The 14437-nt window shown below is 34.6% G+C and overlaps 1 long non-coding RNA gene and 2 pseudogenes across 1 annotated transcript; 2 read left to right on the plus strand and 1 right to left on the minus strand.

Moving 5' to 3' along the window:
* The first annotated feature begins 482 nt into the window (after positions 1–482).
* On the plus strand, positions 483–2501 carry LOC120161993 (annotated as a pseudogene).
* A 427-nt stretch (positions 2502–2928) lies between these two features.
* On the plus strand, positions 2929–5790 carry LOC120161994. The gene is made up of 2 exons (XR_005519520.1): positions 2929–3293; positions 5398–5790. It is a non-coding gene; the product is annotated as an uncharacterized LOC120161994 (long non-coding RNA).
* LOC120161992 lies at positions 3483–12805 on the minus strand (annotated as a pseudogene).
* Positions 12806–14437: the final 1632 nt, after the last annotated feature.

Genomic DNA, 14437 nt, shown 5'->3' on the forward strand with positions numbered 1-14437 from the left:
TTAAGGTCACTTAATATACGTTATTATTTGATATAAATTGTATTAAATTTATTTATATAATATCTATTTAATTCAAAATCTAAAATTTAAAAATCAAACCTAAAATTCTAAATTTTATAACAAATCCCTTAAATGCTACAACCTAAATAAAACAGATCATTAAAATAAATAAATTTGTGTAAATTAAAATTTAAACAATTTGTATAATATATAATTTTAATTATATATATAATCATAATTTTTTTTAATATAAAATAGTATAAACGAAAGTTTACACAATTCAATCTAATTGAACTCATAAAATATTTGAACCGATTACATCTTAAATTAATTTAAACTAATTGCCTCACGGCAGACACACCCGTGAATAATGAGCGATTTGGATAATTCTATTGGGATTACTATATTTGACACGTAAGCCCTAGACAGGAATATCCTCTGGAACATTTTTTTGAAGTCTTCCAGTTTGTCAGAAACTGCTCATTTATCAAATGTGTGGCAGAAGCCAGACTTGGACCCATAAAATCATTTAACAGACAAAAACACCCCTATTCTTAGACTGTTCAAGAAGTTCTCATCAAATATCTCAAGTCTAATATCGTCTTTTCACATCCCAAAAATGAATCTTCTCCGTATTTCGACGTCACCTCCTCTCCTAGTCCTACACCTCTCATTTTCCCACTGAAATTTCATCTTCTGACCAAAATATCTAAACAAGTTCCACAAGAATTCATATTTAGCAAGGGTGAAATAGTATTTACACGAAAACAATTAAAAACTATCTCCATTTTCTATATAAAATTTAGTTACTCGCTTCTTCCCTAACTCGGCAAGTGCACCTAATTGATTATCTTTTCTTTATTTTTTTTCTTCCATTTTTCATTAATTTATAAAAAATGTCGCTCCTCCAATCAACCGTCTCTACTCTTCAACCATCCGTTATTCGCCGTCACTTTCAGGCGCGGCGGCAAACCCCATCGTCGCCTCCTGTAGCGTTTCTTCCACTTCGAATTCCTTCTTCTTGTAAGATCGTCGTCGTTAAAGACCGTTACCTCTAGTTCGAGCTCCATGAATAATAAAGAAAAGGCGCTGTCGGAAAGGTGAGGTCCAGCCTTGAAAACGGCGGGAGCAACGGTGGGGCAGGTGACGGAGGTTACGAAGGACACATTCTGGCCCATCGTTAACGCTGCCGAAGATAAAACCGTCGTCCTCGATATGTACACTCAATGGTACGTAACTACGTATATAAATCACATATATCTGTTGTATCTACTTAAAAAGGCGTATGTACGGTATGCCGACGTATTCTGTTAATTAGATACAGTTAGTGTGATGTCAGGATTTTAGCTAAGGTAGTACTGTTTGCTGTTGTTCTCTTACTTTTCAAATTAATCTAAATGTTGGGAAATTTATTTAGCTGAGTTAGAATGTTTAAAAATTTGAAAAGCTCAGTTTGATCTTTTACTTCACTCATTACTTTATTTAATTAGATTATGGCTTCTTGCATGTCAATTATTTAATTGGATGAATAATTCCATTAAAAATGGACATAATTTCTCAAGTTTGGGATAAAAGTAGTTTTTAATTTGTTCTTCGCTAGTTTTGCATCAGATTTATTACACGTCTTGCTTTAATGTTTTAGGTGTGGTCCTTGCAAAGTTATAGCTCCCAAGTATCAAGAATGTCTGAGAAGTACCTTGACGTTGTCTTTCTAAAGCTTGATTGCAATCAAGAAAACAGGGTAATCCTATGATTATTTCCATATCGGCTAGTTAGATCAACCAGGGATAGACGGAGGTGGCTGGCGGAGGCAGTCGCTCATTGATAATTTTAAATTCTCATATATTCTAGTTATTTCTTTGTAATTTCTGTTCATAATCTGGTTTCGCTTCTAAAATTTTATAAGTTCCTCCCGACATAAAATTCGGCGCCTATCCCTGAGATCAAATATGTGAGCATTTGTTAACATATATGTAGGTTTTGTTGAATTAGTTCATCTATATTGAGCATGTATATTCTATATAGTGCTTTAAACACAGTCTAAAAGATTTTGAAACTATGTGACGACGAGAGGATTTGGCAATGATTTTCGCAGCCATTGGTGAAGGAGCTTGGCATAAGGGTGGTTCCAACGTTCAAGATACTGAGCACAACAAGGTAGTAAAGGAGGTGACAGGAGCGAATTGACGACTTAGTTGCAGCCATTGAGACGGTTCGATCCTAAGTTCATTTCAGTACCTGTAAAACATTAATCCCATCAAATCAAAGACAACAATACCATCCTGCACGCTTTGAATTAATTGTTCTACTTGTATTTATGTATATATATGTATGGATACATTTCCAGTTCTTCAAAAGAAGCTGTGATTGTGAACCAAGAGAATATCAGCTTAATGGCGTCTGTTTCCTCGTAGGCTCAAAGAGACATTGACACGATGAATCAGCCTTATAACTTTCAGATTCTGTATCTTGACATTCCAAGAAAAACTCTTATTTTTGTCTATTTTTAGATCCGATTCCGATGATGTTGGAAGGTTATTAATAACTTCAGAAACATCCCTTTGAAACTGATGATTATTGGTAGTTCCCGATTGATTTATAGATGTGTCGTTGGACTTCTAAAAGCATGACACAGTGCCACGAACCTTGTTATTTCTTTTAGACTAAGAACGTGAAGAAAAAAATGGCCATATGTTCCATAGTTTAAAGATCTAATTAATTAATTGTCAATAATCAATCAATCTAATAGTACGAGGCATTAGATCATTTAAATAAGTTTGGATCTTTAAATATTGAGAGAATCATCCCTTATAATACAATTATAATAAATTAAATATGGCGGTTAAAAATTAAACCCGAAATGACTCAAAAGAAAGCAAATGTAATATTAACTTTTTCAATAACCAAATTTGATTAAGTAATTACATGTAAAAATTGAAAAATTTTGGTCTCGGCAGATTGCACATCTTATGGCAATAACGTGAAAAAGCCCCCTGTAGCAAATGATTGAATAGCCACAACCACCACAACATGAGTTCCCTCGCAAATCGAAAGGGGTGATGGCAGACCACAATAGCAACAATATTTGGGGAACTCTCTTCCCTCCACGGCCAATGTCTGTCAAAACCAAATGCCCGATCGAAGTTTCATTCTGAGATAGCCCAAGTCAGTCTGGAAGACTGATATCGAACCAATATCAGATGTGTTACTTGTCGGGGCAGTCGGACGACATATGCCCACGGCATCCACAGTTGAAACATGAACCTCCAAAGCCTCTGTACACAAATTGAGAGGTCAACTTCAAATCTTTATACTAGTTGCAAGTTTTCTATGTTCTCATTTATTTCCTGGCCCTGAAACAATTGAACTTCTACCCTAAATGATGATCTTGATGAAAGTGAATGGTGCATGGATGTCATAGAACTTGGCACAAATTATAAAGGGTTCAAGATATTCATTACAAGAGAATATAGGGAAAAGACATGCCTGTCACGGGAGAATGACCTGTCAGATCTGCTACTACCACCAATTAGCCAGTCATCCCTACCGCTTTTCGAAAATGACCTGTTTGATCTGCTACTACCGATTAGCCAGTCATCCCTACCACCTTTTGGAAATGACCTGTTTGATCTGCTACTGCCAATTAGCCAGTTATCCCGACTGCCTTTTTAACTCTGCGTCCAACTATTTCTTCCATCTCGAACCTCATTATTGGAGTCTCGGCCATTGGTCCATCCCCTAGATGCCCTCAAACTTTTCGGACTTTTGTTAATTTCTCGTGGATAGCCACCCCTTGAAGAAAATTTGCCATAATAATCACTTGAAGGGCCATCATCGTGCAAAGCTGGCAACTGCCAGAAGAAATAAATACACAAAATCAACTTAGTGTGATAATACACATGGACACACACGTGTTCCAAGATGGCTACCAAGGAACCGTAGCTAGATTAATAATGAATTAGATGATAGTAACATAAGTGACATGGCCATCATCCGGAAGCAAGTCCAATGAGCAACACTGACCCTCCAGTTGACAGCATTTTGATGTATATGCATATATATAGAAGGGTTGCTGCCAATACATATTAGAGGTTGTTTGCATTTAAGAGATTAGTTGATATCATGATGCCAGTAGACATGGAAATGTTTATAAATAAAAAGCAACTAGGATTTACCTAAAAGAAGACGACCAAAAAAAAAAAGGGACAGAACAATGCACAACAAAAACCATTGCATTGCGAGTACCAGCCATTTGCATGGTAACAACCACATTCTATAATGCATTCACTTTCAACAGACCAAGCCAAACAACACAAGAGGGAAGAGATACATGCCACTTAAAAAAAATTCGGAACACATGGACTAACATAGCCTCCCTGTCCTTTAAACTCCTTCCAATGGGTTTGAACTCAACACCACCACAAAATAGGAGTCCCAATACCAAGAGCTAGATTGTCCCCAGGGGAGACGAGCAAAGTTGAATGTAATTTCACAATCAGGTGCTCCGATTAGAACTGAAAGTATACTATAGTTTACCTCTTTATGGCTAACAAGAGACCGGGATGAATCCTCAATAGCTGGAGAACTAATGAACTCAAACTTACACCCAACGTCCTGTTCAAGAGTTTTGACAGTTCTCCTTTGGCTATTTGTATACATCAAAATCGCAGAACCTTTCTTCCCTGCCCGTCCAGTACGGCCAGAGCGATGCACAAAAGTCTCTGCATTATTGGGAAGCTCATAGTGGATAACCTGGAGAAAACGGTGATAAATGCCAGTCTTCTCAGTATGGCCTTTAGAAAGCAATTCCACATTTTGAAAGTGAATACAGGTAATAGTTATTTTACCTTTCCATATATGCTACAATCAAGAAAAAAGGAGCATGAATATTGGGAACAGAAAATTTGTAACTTGTGAGCATCAACATAGTATGAATGTATATTTTATAGATGACACATATTTTTGCCACTAAATGCATAAGTATCAAACAGTAACTCGGGTTCTAAGCATGAGTGACTGATGAAAAGAACTTCAAATGCCATACCATTCATGTTAAGTGGTGTTATCCAACATCAGTTAAGGATAAGGTTTCCTGTGGTCTTATATAAAATTGAGCCACCGCACCTATTATCAATTGGTTTTAGGTTGGATGCTTAACAATTCTAATTAGGAATAAGTTAACTGCTTTGAGTTTCAAAATAAGTCATGGGTTTTTTAAGTACTATTTAAATATGTAATAATTAACAGGTACCTTCACTATTGCTTTTTGCTTCCTATGATTAAAGGGTCAACAATATTTGTTTGGAACTAAAGTAATGCCTCTATGGATAAAAATGCAAATTGTTAATTGGTGTAACATTTTAACCGTCTTCATTTATTCAATGTTTTTGCCTGCAGAAAGAACAGCAAAAAACAAAAAGTGGTAAAATTAATAGCCAGGAAGGAGTCCAAATTAGCATGAAATAACATAATGACAGGCCCAAGATGACTTATACAGTTTAAAGAACAAAAATATTTTGGTACTGTACCAGACCAACATTTGGAATATCAAGACCGCGAGATGCAACATCAGTGGCAACAAGCACAGTAAATTTTCCTTGTCGAAATCCATTCAATGTTCTCTCCCTCTGATGTTGAGAAATATCACCATGCAATGCCTTAGAAGCTATGCTATTTGTTAAAGCAATAGACACATAATCTGCATCTCGTTTTGTTTGTGTAAAAACAATGATTTTCCCACCCTTCGCATAATCCTGAAGATTCAGACAAGATTCAGTTTTTTTCATGGTGGTGAACATATATTAACTTTGATTAGTGCAAATATAAGTAGCATAACAACATTGCATTCATGTCTGAGAGCCAAATGATCAAATACTCTTAAGAACAAATAAAAGTATGGATAAGGAAGGAAACTCCTACATTTGATTAATACATGAATTAGTATGATCTGCAAATGATGGGAATTTGGGTGTTGACACTTGACACATTGATAAAAATATTAAAGCTAGGAATGCACTTTTACTTTTATGAAGTTGGTGCTTTTAAAAAGCCTTACATCAAATAAATTCAGTAGGGCCAAGATGATGGCAACAAAAATGGAAAAATAAAACTACCAAGGACTTAAATTAAGAGGCTTTTGAGACCAAAAGCTTGAACTAAGAATAACAATCCAACATTTGAACCAAATCCATTACTGAAAATTTTAAGGAACACAGAACACATTAATAGCTAATGGCAAAAAAGCGAGATAACTCAGAAGATGTTGCTTACACAGAATAATATCAACATGAGAATCCTTTGCTAAATAGAGTTTTACCACATAAATATAAACCTATTGCATCTGGAATTAATCTTATTACTCACCACTGAAAAGAAACATATACAAAGAAAAAACTCATTACAAGTAATAGACAGACTTCATCAATGACTTCAGTTTATAGCAAAATAGAGAGAAACTGAGAAAAAGTAAGAGAAAAAACTATTTACTGTTATGAGATCACTAAGAACGGTCTGCTTTGAAGTTGCAGTGGTTGATACTGCATAAAGTTTGATACCTTCAGAAAGCTTTTCATTCTGATCTCCAACCTGTTAAAGGAGAAAGGACAACAACTAAAAAAAACATTTCTTTCTTCAATTAAAAGACTTTAAGACAAGATACTGATAATAGAAATGTGCTACTCTAAGATCAGCATATCTCAAGTTACTCATGTATGTGAATAGATGTGTATAATGTCTTTCTCCCCGTTAATTTAATAATATAAACAAAAGATAATTTCACTTATTTCATTACCTTAGAACTTCACCAAATTATATTATTCACTTTTAAACTCTCAACATATCATACCCTTTTTATTCCCAAGGAAAAAGAACAAAATTTTGAAATGTCCCAGCTAAGTAATATTTGCATCTCACGAATGTAGGAAGACAGTAGTATGCTGCGTAGATCTATGCACATATCTCACAATATTTTCCAGGATTGCACTGTTTTGTTTATCTGATAAAGTAGTTGAGATATCAAATTTATAAGGTTGATAAGCACACTCTGAGCAGGATTTATCATTAAAAATTAAATCACTTGCTCAACAATGTATTAGTCCTCCGAACTAAAGAAAATGGACTGAAATGGGGACACAGACTAGTTTCAACAATAACAATCAGAAACAGAATTTTGAAGTTCCACTGATATTTGAATAATGATTCATCCATCAAACAAGCACGCATAATTACCTCCAATACTTCAGACCCGAGACTTCTACTAACCTTTTAAATCTAGATATAAACTTCTACATCATCAACGAATAAGGAAACAGTAACATGTCAAAACCAAGCATGCATAAGCATTTCTGTAACACCCCAATTTAGGGGTTAAAATTTAAGAAATTATAAAGTGGTGAATTTAATTGGTATTTTTGGAAGAAATTGGGGATTAAATTGTAAAGTTTTAAAGTTGACAGACCGTTTTATAAAGTAAAGGAAATTCAGTGGCTAAACTCATGATTTAAACATTTCTTATATATGATGAATTATAAGTTTTCCCCCGTGCGCAGGTTTCATATTTTCATATTTTCCTTCTCCAACAACCCTCCTTTCAACTTCGATCTACTCGCCGTCTGACCTCCGATCGACGAGCCGAAACCACCATCGTTTTCGTTGTCAACCAAGGAACAAAACTCCTCAAACCTTTCGTCGTGAATCGTCGCCGTTCGTCGTTAATTTCAGTCGGAAGTATCGTTGGTAATAACTCGATTTTAATTGGTTTTTCATCGATTCACGACGATCCGATCATCCTTTTACGACACCTCCCGCACTATCGTGTTCCTTGAATCATTCCGAGTCTTCCGGTGTCATCCTTGGTCTCCGTCGACGGCGGCGCGTGAGGAGGTGAAGCGGTCAAAGTTTCCGATTTTTTGAAATCGAGCTCTCCGCCGTTCAAAATTGTGAACCGAGCTTTGTAAGTATCTCGAAATCGCTCAAAATAATTTTTAAAAATTTTTCCGGGAATTTAGTACTGTTCACGCACCCCCACGCGCCGCCACTGCGCGTGGGGAAGAAAAAAATGACCGATTTGACCAGTCATAACCCGACCCGACCCGTTTACCCGACCCGTTTACCCGACCCGTTGACCGATGTTGACCATTGTTGACCAAAATCTTTGACTAGCTTTGACCGGGTATTAAACGACCTTTGATTTTGATTGAGTATACCTATCCTGACATTTTTTGACGTTCCAAATTCGATTCCGCAATCTGTTTTTCGAAATTCGAACCCGAAGGCCTTGAAATTGTCGGTCAAACCAGTTGACTTTGATTTTGACCGAAATTTCCAAATTTTTGAAAAGTCACATTTTATGCTTTCGACGTCCTGAATCCGAAGTCCGTTTCGCCAAATTCGAACCCGATAAGCTGTTTTTCACTGATTTATCACCCGATTCGATCCGTTTATTACAATTAAGCTATGTTTCTGATATAATTTATGTTGATATGTATCTGATGAATTATTGGAAGTTGAATTGAAGATCAAAGGCGTTCGAATGGAATTTTTATGGTCGATCAGTATTGCACGAAAATCGAGATAATACTTTACTACCTCTTTATGCTTTATGGAACATGTGAATATTGATAAATGCATGATTAAGATAATGTTGGTCTCAATTATGTAGTTAATTAATTTCTACACTCGATCTGAATATGGTAAAAGGGTTCAGTAATTGATTATGGTTCAGATGATTTTTATAAGAAATTAAAGGATTGTTATAATTAAATTACAAGTTATGTGCTTAGTGATAAAGAAATCAATATGGATTTGTAACTTATAGTTTATTTCATCAAAGGTTAAATGTTAAAGGTACTTGGATGAGAAATTATGATAATACTCTGGTAGGGTAAAATTATGAAAATACCCTTAAGTTGTAAGATGTCAAGAATTATCCCTGGAAGTTGATTAGTAACTCTGAAAGGATATATTGATATAATAAAACTACAGATGTGCTTAAGAAATGCTAGATTTTGCTTACGAAATACGGATAACCGATTTTTTTAACCCCTAGAGGGTTTGTGCAAGATATTTAGAATTCTTTTAAGGAATCATTTCAAGATAAGAGAATGTTCGGGAAAACAATTGATCATAGGATCTCTAAATTATAATTATTTTCGTTAAGAGCTAATATTGAAATTATCTTGTTAAGAAATTACGGAAATGCCCTTGAGAGATAAATTAGTCCGAGTTAACCCTGAATGAGAAAATACTTTGAGGATTCGTACTTAACTCGATTAAGTACGGATTTGATTGTTAAGATCCTGACTTAGTTCAGGAAAATTCCTGATATTCCGTTTGTAAAATCTGAGAAGAAACTTGACCCAGAAATATCCGAGTTATGAGTAAATACCTGAAGAATAATTTGTCGGGGTGCTCTGTTGTCAGAATTGTTCGAAAGGACTAAAATAAATGATAAGATTGAATTTAATAGTAAGATCGGACGGAAGGAAAGGATTGAAATACACTGAATCTGTAAAATGACCAAAATACCCCTGTAATAGAAATGACCCAAGAATACCATCAAGCTCAGGAATGATTGGATATCCTCGAGCTCTGAAATGAATGGAATAAAACTGAACACTAAAATTACCAAAATACCATTATGGCCTATATTAAGTAAATGTCTTTGATTAATTAAGGAATCCAAATAAGCATAGGTGTTATACTATCTTTAGAAGTTATGGAATAACTTAAGTGAGCCGATCAACCGTAATTATATGCCAGTACCTGAACAACATAGGTATCAGTTGAAGGTGTGTTCTTCTTCTCAAGTGTGGTTCAATGATAATTTTGGAAGTACTCAGTTCAGCTCAACTCTAGATCGCATTCGGTAATAAGAAATTGATATTTGTTAGATAAATCGACCACGCAGACCAAATTGAATTGAACGGAAGTACCGTATGTATCCGAAATTAGGAACGTCCAGAATTACTATGGAATGTTCCGAAGTAACTGGAATAGACTTGACTGCTAAATGAACTAGGTATCCTCAAGGACTGAGGATTAAGTAAGAGATTGAAATAAGCCTGAAAACTCGGATGAACTTACGTGATGTATCATCCCTATGGATTATGAATTACAAATCAAGCACGTCAGTATTTCATGATATAGTGGAACCTTGGAAATGAAATAAAGACCATTGGAATATCTATTCAGCAATGATTCTGAAGATGATTTATGGACAAGAATTTATGGTATTAAAGAGTAAATACCCTAGAAGGAAAATGAATTGACCAGTCGACATCGATTGTTAAGGTTCTAAATCTTCGTTCTCAAGTTATTCGATTATCCGATCAATTGACATGGATGTAAAGGATTATGAATACCCTTCTGATTACGTACAGCTTCTGAAAATTGTTTGAATAAGATATGATCCTGATAGTTCACATTCTGAATAACTGATGATTCTGTCAGTTAATGAACTCTTCCAATGGTGATTCTAAATTCCAACATTCTATCGACATACTGAAGAACTGTGTTTCTCTGCCTGATACAGTACCTCTAAATAATACCTGTAAACTCTGGTGTGTTCCATAATTACATGAATATTTTATCTGATTTCTGATTTGAATTCTGTTATGATGTTGACATGGATTCTGATCTGATATTGACATGGATTCTGATCTGATACATGACATGGATTCTGATATGATACTTGACTTGAATTATGTTTTGATTTTTGATATATCCGTTTACAGACGGAACATGTTTTATTGGGGGGTATCGTTGGAGTAAGATTACTTGGAGGCTCCTCGGCTTTGTGCTCAGGGCCTTATTTTCAGGCTCATCGGCTTTGTGCTCAGGGTCTTACTGTTCGTGACGGGGTTGTATGGTTCTGGGGAACCTACACATTTCGTTCGTGACAGATGGGGGTATATATATATATATATGTTTTAAAAAAAATATGAAAAGTTACATGGTTTTTGGGAACACACTAAAAAACCTATTCTGATCTCCTGAACTCAATCATCCGAAATATTTGTCTGAACTGAAAGCTCATTGTCCGTTACCATCTAAAATATCAGTAGGATCTCTGCTCAGCATAAAAATCTGTAAATGTTCGGAAATAATAAGGATATGTATGTTTATCTGTATCTGCACGTTTTTCAGCATCATCTGATAGTTCTGTATTACTGAGCTTTCCAAAGATCACTCTGTTACTCATCTTTTCAGGTTAAAAGAATTGTACCAGTGCAACTATCGTCATCAGTAAGGGAGTTCTTCCGGTGCTGTTTGTAGAGTACAATACATGTGATTAGGGGGCATGTAATTGTATTTTGATTTATATACGAGTCTGAAAATCTGTTTTATTTTTAAATAGTGATAACTGATTTTATTAGTTTACATGTTTTGATAAAAAAAATTAAATTTTCCTCTATTTTTACAATGGGTCGCTTCGGTGGCCCTAATGTGACTTCCCGGATCGGATCGGGTTACCCGCATCGGTCTAGGGTTACAATTTCAAATAGTACATGGAAAAGAATTTACCAAGTCAACATTCAGAGGACTGTCCAAGTATTTTTTTGCCAACTTTTTAACCCAAGAAGGCATGGTTGCAGAGAAAAGCATGCTCTGCCTCTTTGATGGAAGATTTTCTAAAATTTGTTCGACAGCCTCCTCAAATCCAACTGCAAGCATCTGATCAGCTTCGTCAAGGACCAGATATTCAACCTCTCCCAATTTGAGGTAATTACTTTCTATGAGGTCAATGATTCGACCAGGAGTCCCAACAACTACATCAACCCCACGGCAAAGAGCATTTCGCTGTATACTATAAGAAACCCCCCCCCCCCATAAACACAAACAGTGTTCAAATAAGATGCAGACTCTTTAATTTCTTTCTCAACCTGCTTGGCCAACTCCCGAGTAGGTGCGAGGACCAAAACTCTTGGAAGCCAACCATAAGTACTAAAAAAGAGAAAAATCTTGGAGAAAAGATTTGAATAACAAGAATATTGAAAATGGAAGAACTGTGGGTTTGCATTATAAGGTCTTTTACCGGCGAGTAGAATCTTCCGTGAGCCGTTTTATTATGGGGATACCGAAGGCTAATGTCTTGCCAGTTCCAGTCTTTGCACGAGCAATAATGTCTCGACCTTGCAGCGCCGGTACGAGGACAACTCTCTAAATCAGTGACAGGAGAGATATAATGTATATAGATTAGAATGTCAAAATAGTATACACGAACAGAAAGAAAGGCACAATCTTGGTTCTACACAGAACAATGCTAAACGCAACATAAAGATTAGGAGATGGTATAAAGGTAGAAACTTGAAAGAAAGTAAGAAGCATGGCTCAAACGAAAACACACAAGTAAAACAGCATAAGCCAAGCAAGTTGCATTGAGTGCAAAATTACATATGAAGTCAACAAAAAGAAAGAAAATTAGACCTGAATTGGGAAAAGGTGAGTGATGTCTCGGTTGTGTAGGGAGTCGAGAAGGCGCTGAGGCAAACCCAACTTGGAAATGTCAAGTTGGTCAGGTGGAGTGTCATGGACATATTGGTCTTCTTGGTTTTGGATAAGAGAGATGTCATTGAAGGCCTGCTCGCTGAGCACCGAACTGGGGGGGGGGGGAGCAAAAGCGCGAGGAACAAAAAGCAACGACTTTCCAACCCGCACGAGGGAGTTAAACTGAGACTTAGAAGGGAAGGAGAAGGAAGAAGTTGGTGCAGTGGGCTTTATCCTTCTATTAGAGGCGGAGGAGGGGTGCTCCAGTGAGGGAGTGTGGTGAATGGAGCTGAGGAAGGAGGCCATCTTCCCGTTTTACTCTTTGGTTGGAAGAAGGTTGTAGGATAAGGGGATTTCGTTTTAGATATTTATTCCCCTTGGGTTCGTTTCGGGTACGATTTTCTGTATCGGATTTTTTCTTTGGGCAAATGGATATTTTCGTCATTTCCATCTTATGTATATATATAATCATTAAATTAATTTATATAATATTAAACTATAAAGTAGTAAACATATAATTAAAAATTAATTAAAAATTTAAATATAATTAAAAAAATATAATATTTATAAAACATTAGTTTTTAGGCTAAATTATATTATTGACCACCTATTTATTTATCTTTTTTACTTTAACCACCAATTTTTAATTATCTCAATCAAGTCACCTAATTATTTAAATTTTATCAATCAAGCCACCTGCCATTAAATATTAATGGAAGAGATGATGTGGTAGTTAATAAAATCTGTATAATTATACATTTAGCCCTCATTACTTACACATTCAATTAATTTGATCATAACTTTTATTTAATTTAATAAATTTAATACTCAATCTGATGGTGACATGTGTCACTGTGTGATTGGATTTTTTTAATATTTTTATTTAATAAAATTTTCATCTAATCAAATGGTGCTACATGTCACCAATTAAATTAATAATCGCTGATGGTGGGTTTGAACCTTAGACGCAAGCTAAAAAACTAAATGCGCTAATCACTGAGCTAGACCATTAAATTTGTCTAGTATAGAGAACATAATTTATATAATTTATAATATAGTTAATAGTAATAAATGACCTTATAAGGACTCAAGCATGAAATAATTGAATAGTATGAACATATAAAATATATAAAAAATATTATAATTGATTAATAAATATGTTTTATTTATATTTTAAATCACATTTAATGCAAAAATTAAAATAAAAGTGAATTTAATATGTTATAATTGAAATGTATCATCTTATATATTTTAAATTAATAAATTGTCTTCATTATTCTAATTTATTGAACTGAAATGTATCATATCTTATATTTTAAAATATTATAACGTCGATCGAATTCTAATCTTATTTAACATCTCTATATTAAAATATACTAATTCAATAAAATAAAGTTTCCCCTAAAATTTTCTTCAAATGTATAATGAATAAATAATAAAATATAAAATTCTTACTCTAACTAGGATATAAACAAGTCAATGCATAAGTTAAAATGCTTACTACGATAACTCTTCAACTATAAGGAAAATTCAAGTCAACGAAGCTCTTCTTTATATTTCAATTATAATATATTAAAATTACTTCTATTTTTTATTTTTTCATTAAAATGATTTAAAATATAAATAAAATACATTCACATATTAATCAGTTATAATATATGTGTGTATATATATATATATTATCATATTATTCAATTATTCCATGTTGGAGTTCTTATTAGGTCATTTCCCCTTTTTTATTGTCATTAGCTATATATATTATGTCGTGATAGGTTTGTCATTTGAATGGTGTAGCCTAGTGGTTGGGGCGTTTGTTTCCCCTCCGCATGTCTTGGGTTCAAGCCCCACTAGTAGTGGTCAATTGGTGACACATGACATAATTTGATTGGATGAAAAATTTATTAAATTAAATAAATATATTAAAAAATATCTAATCACATAGTGACACATG

Source organism: Hibiscus syriacus, unplaced genomic scaffold (assembly GCF_006381635.1).
Source record: "Hibiscus syriacus cultivar Baekdansim isolate YM2019G1 unplaced genomic scaffold, ASM638163v2 tig00111402_pilon, whole genome shotgun sequence".
NCBI classification, from domain to species: domain Eukaryota; kingdom Viridiplantae; phylum Streptophyta; class Magnoliopsida; order Malvales; family Malvaceae; genus Hibiscus; species Hibiscus syriacus.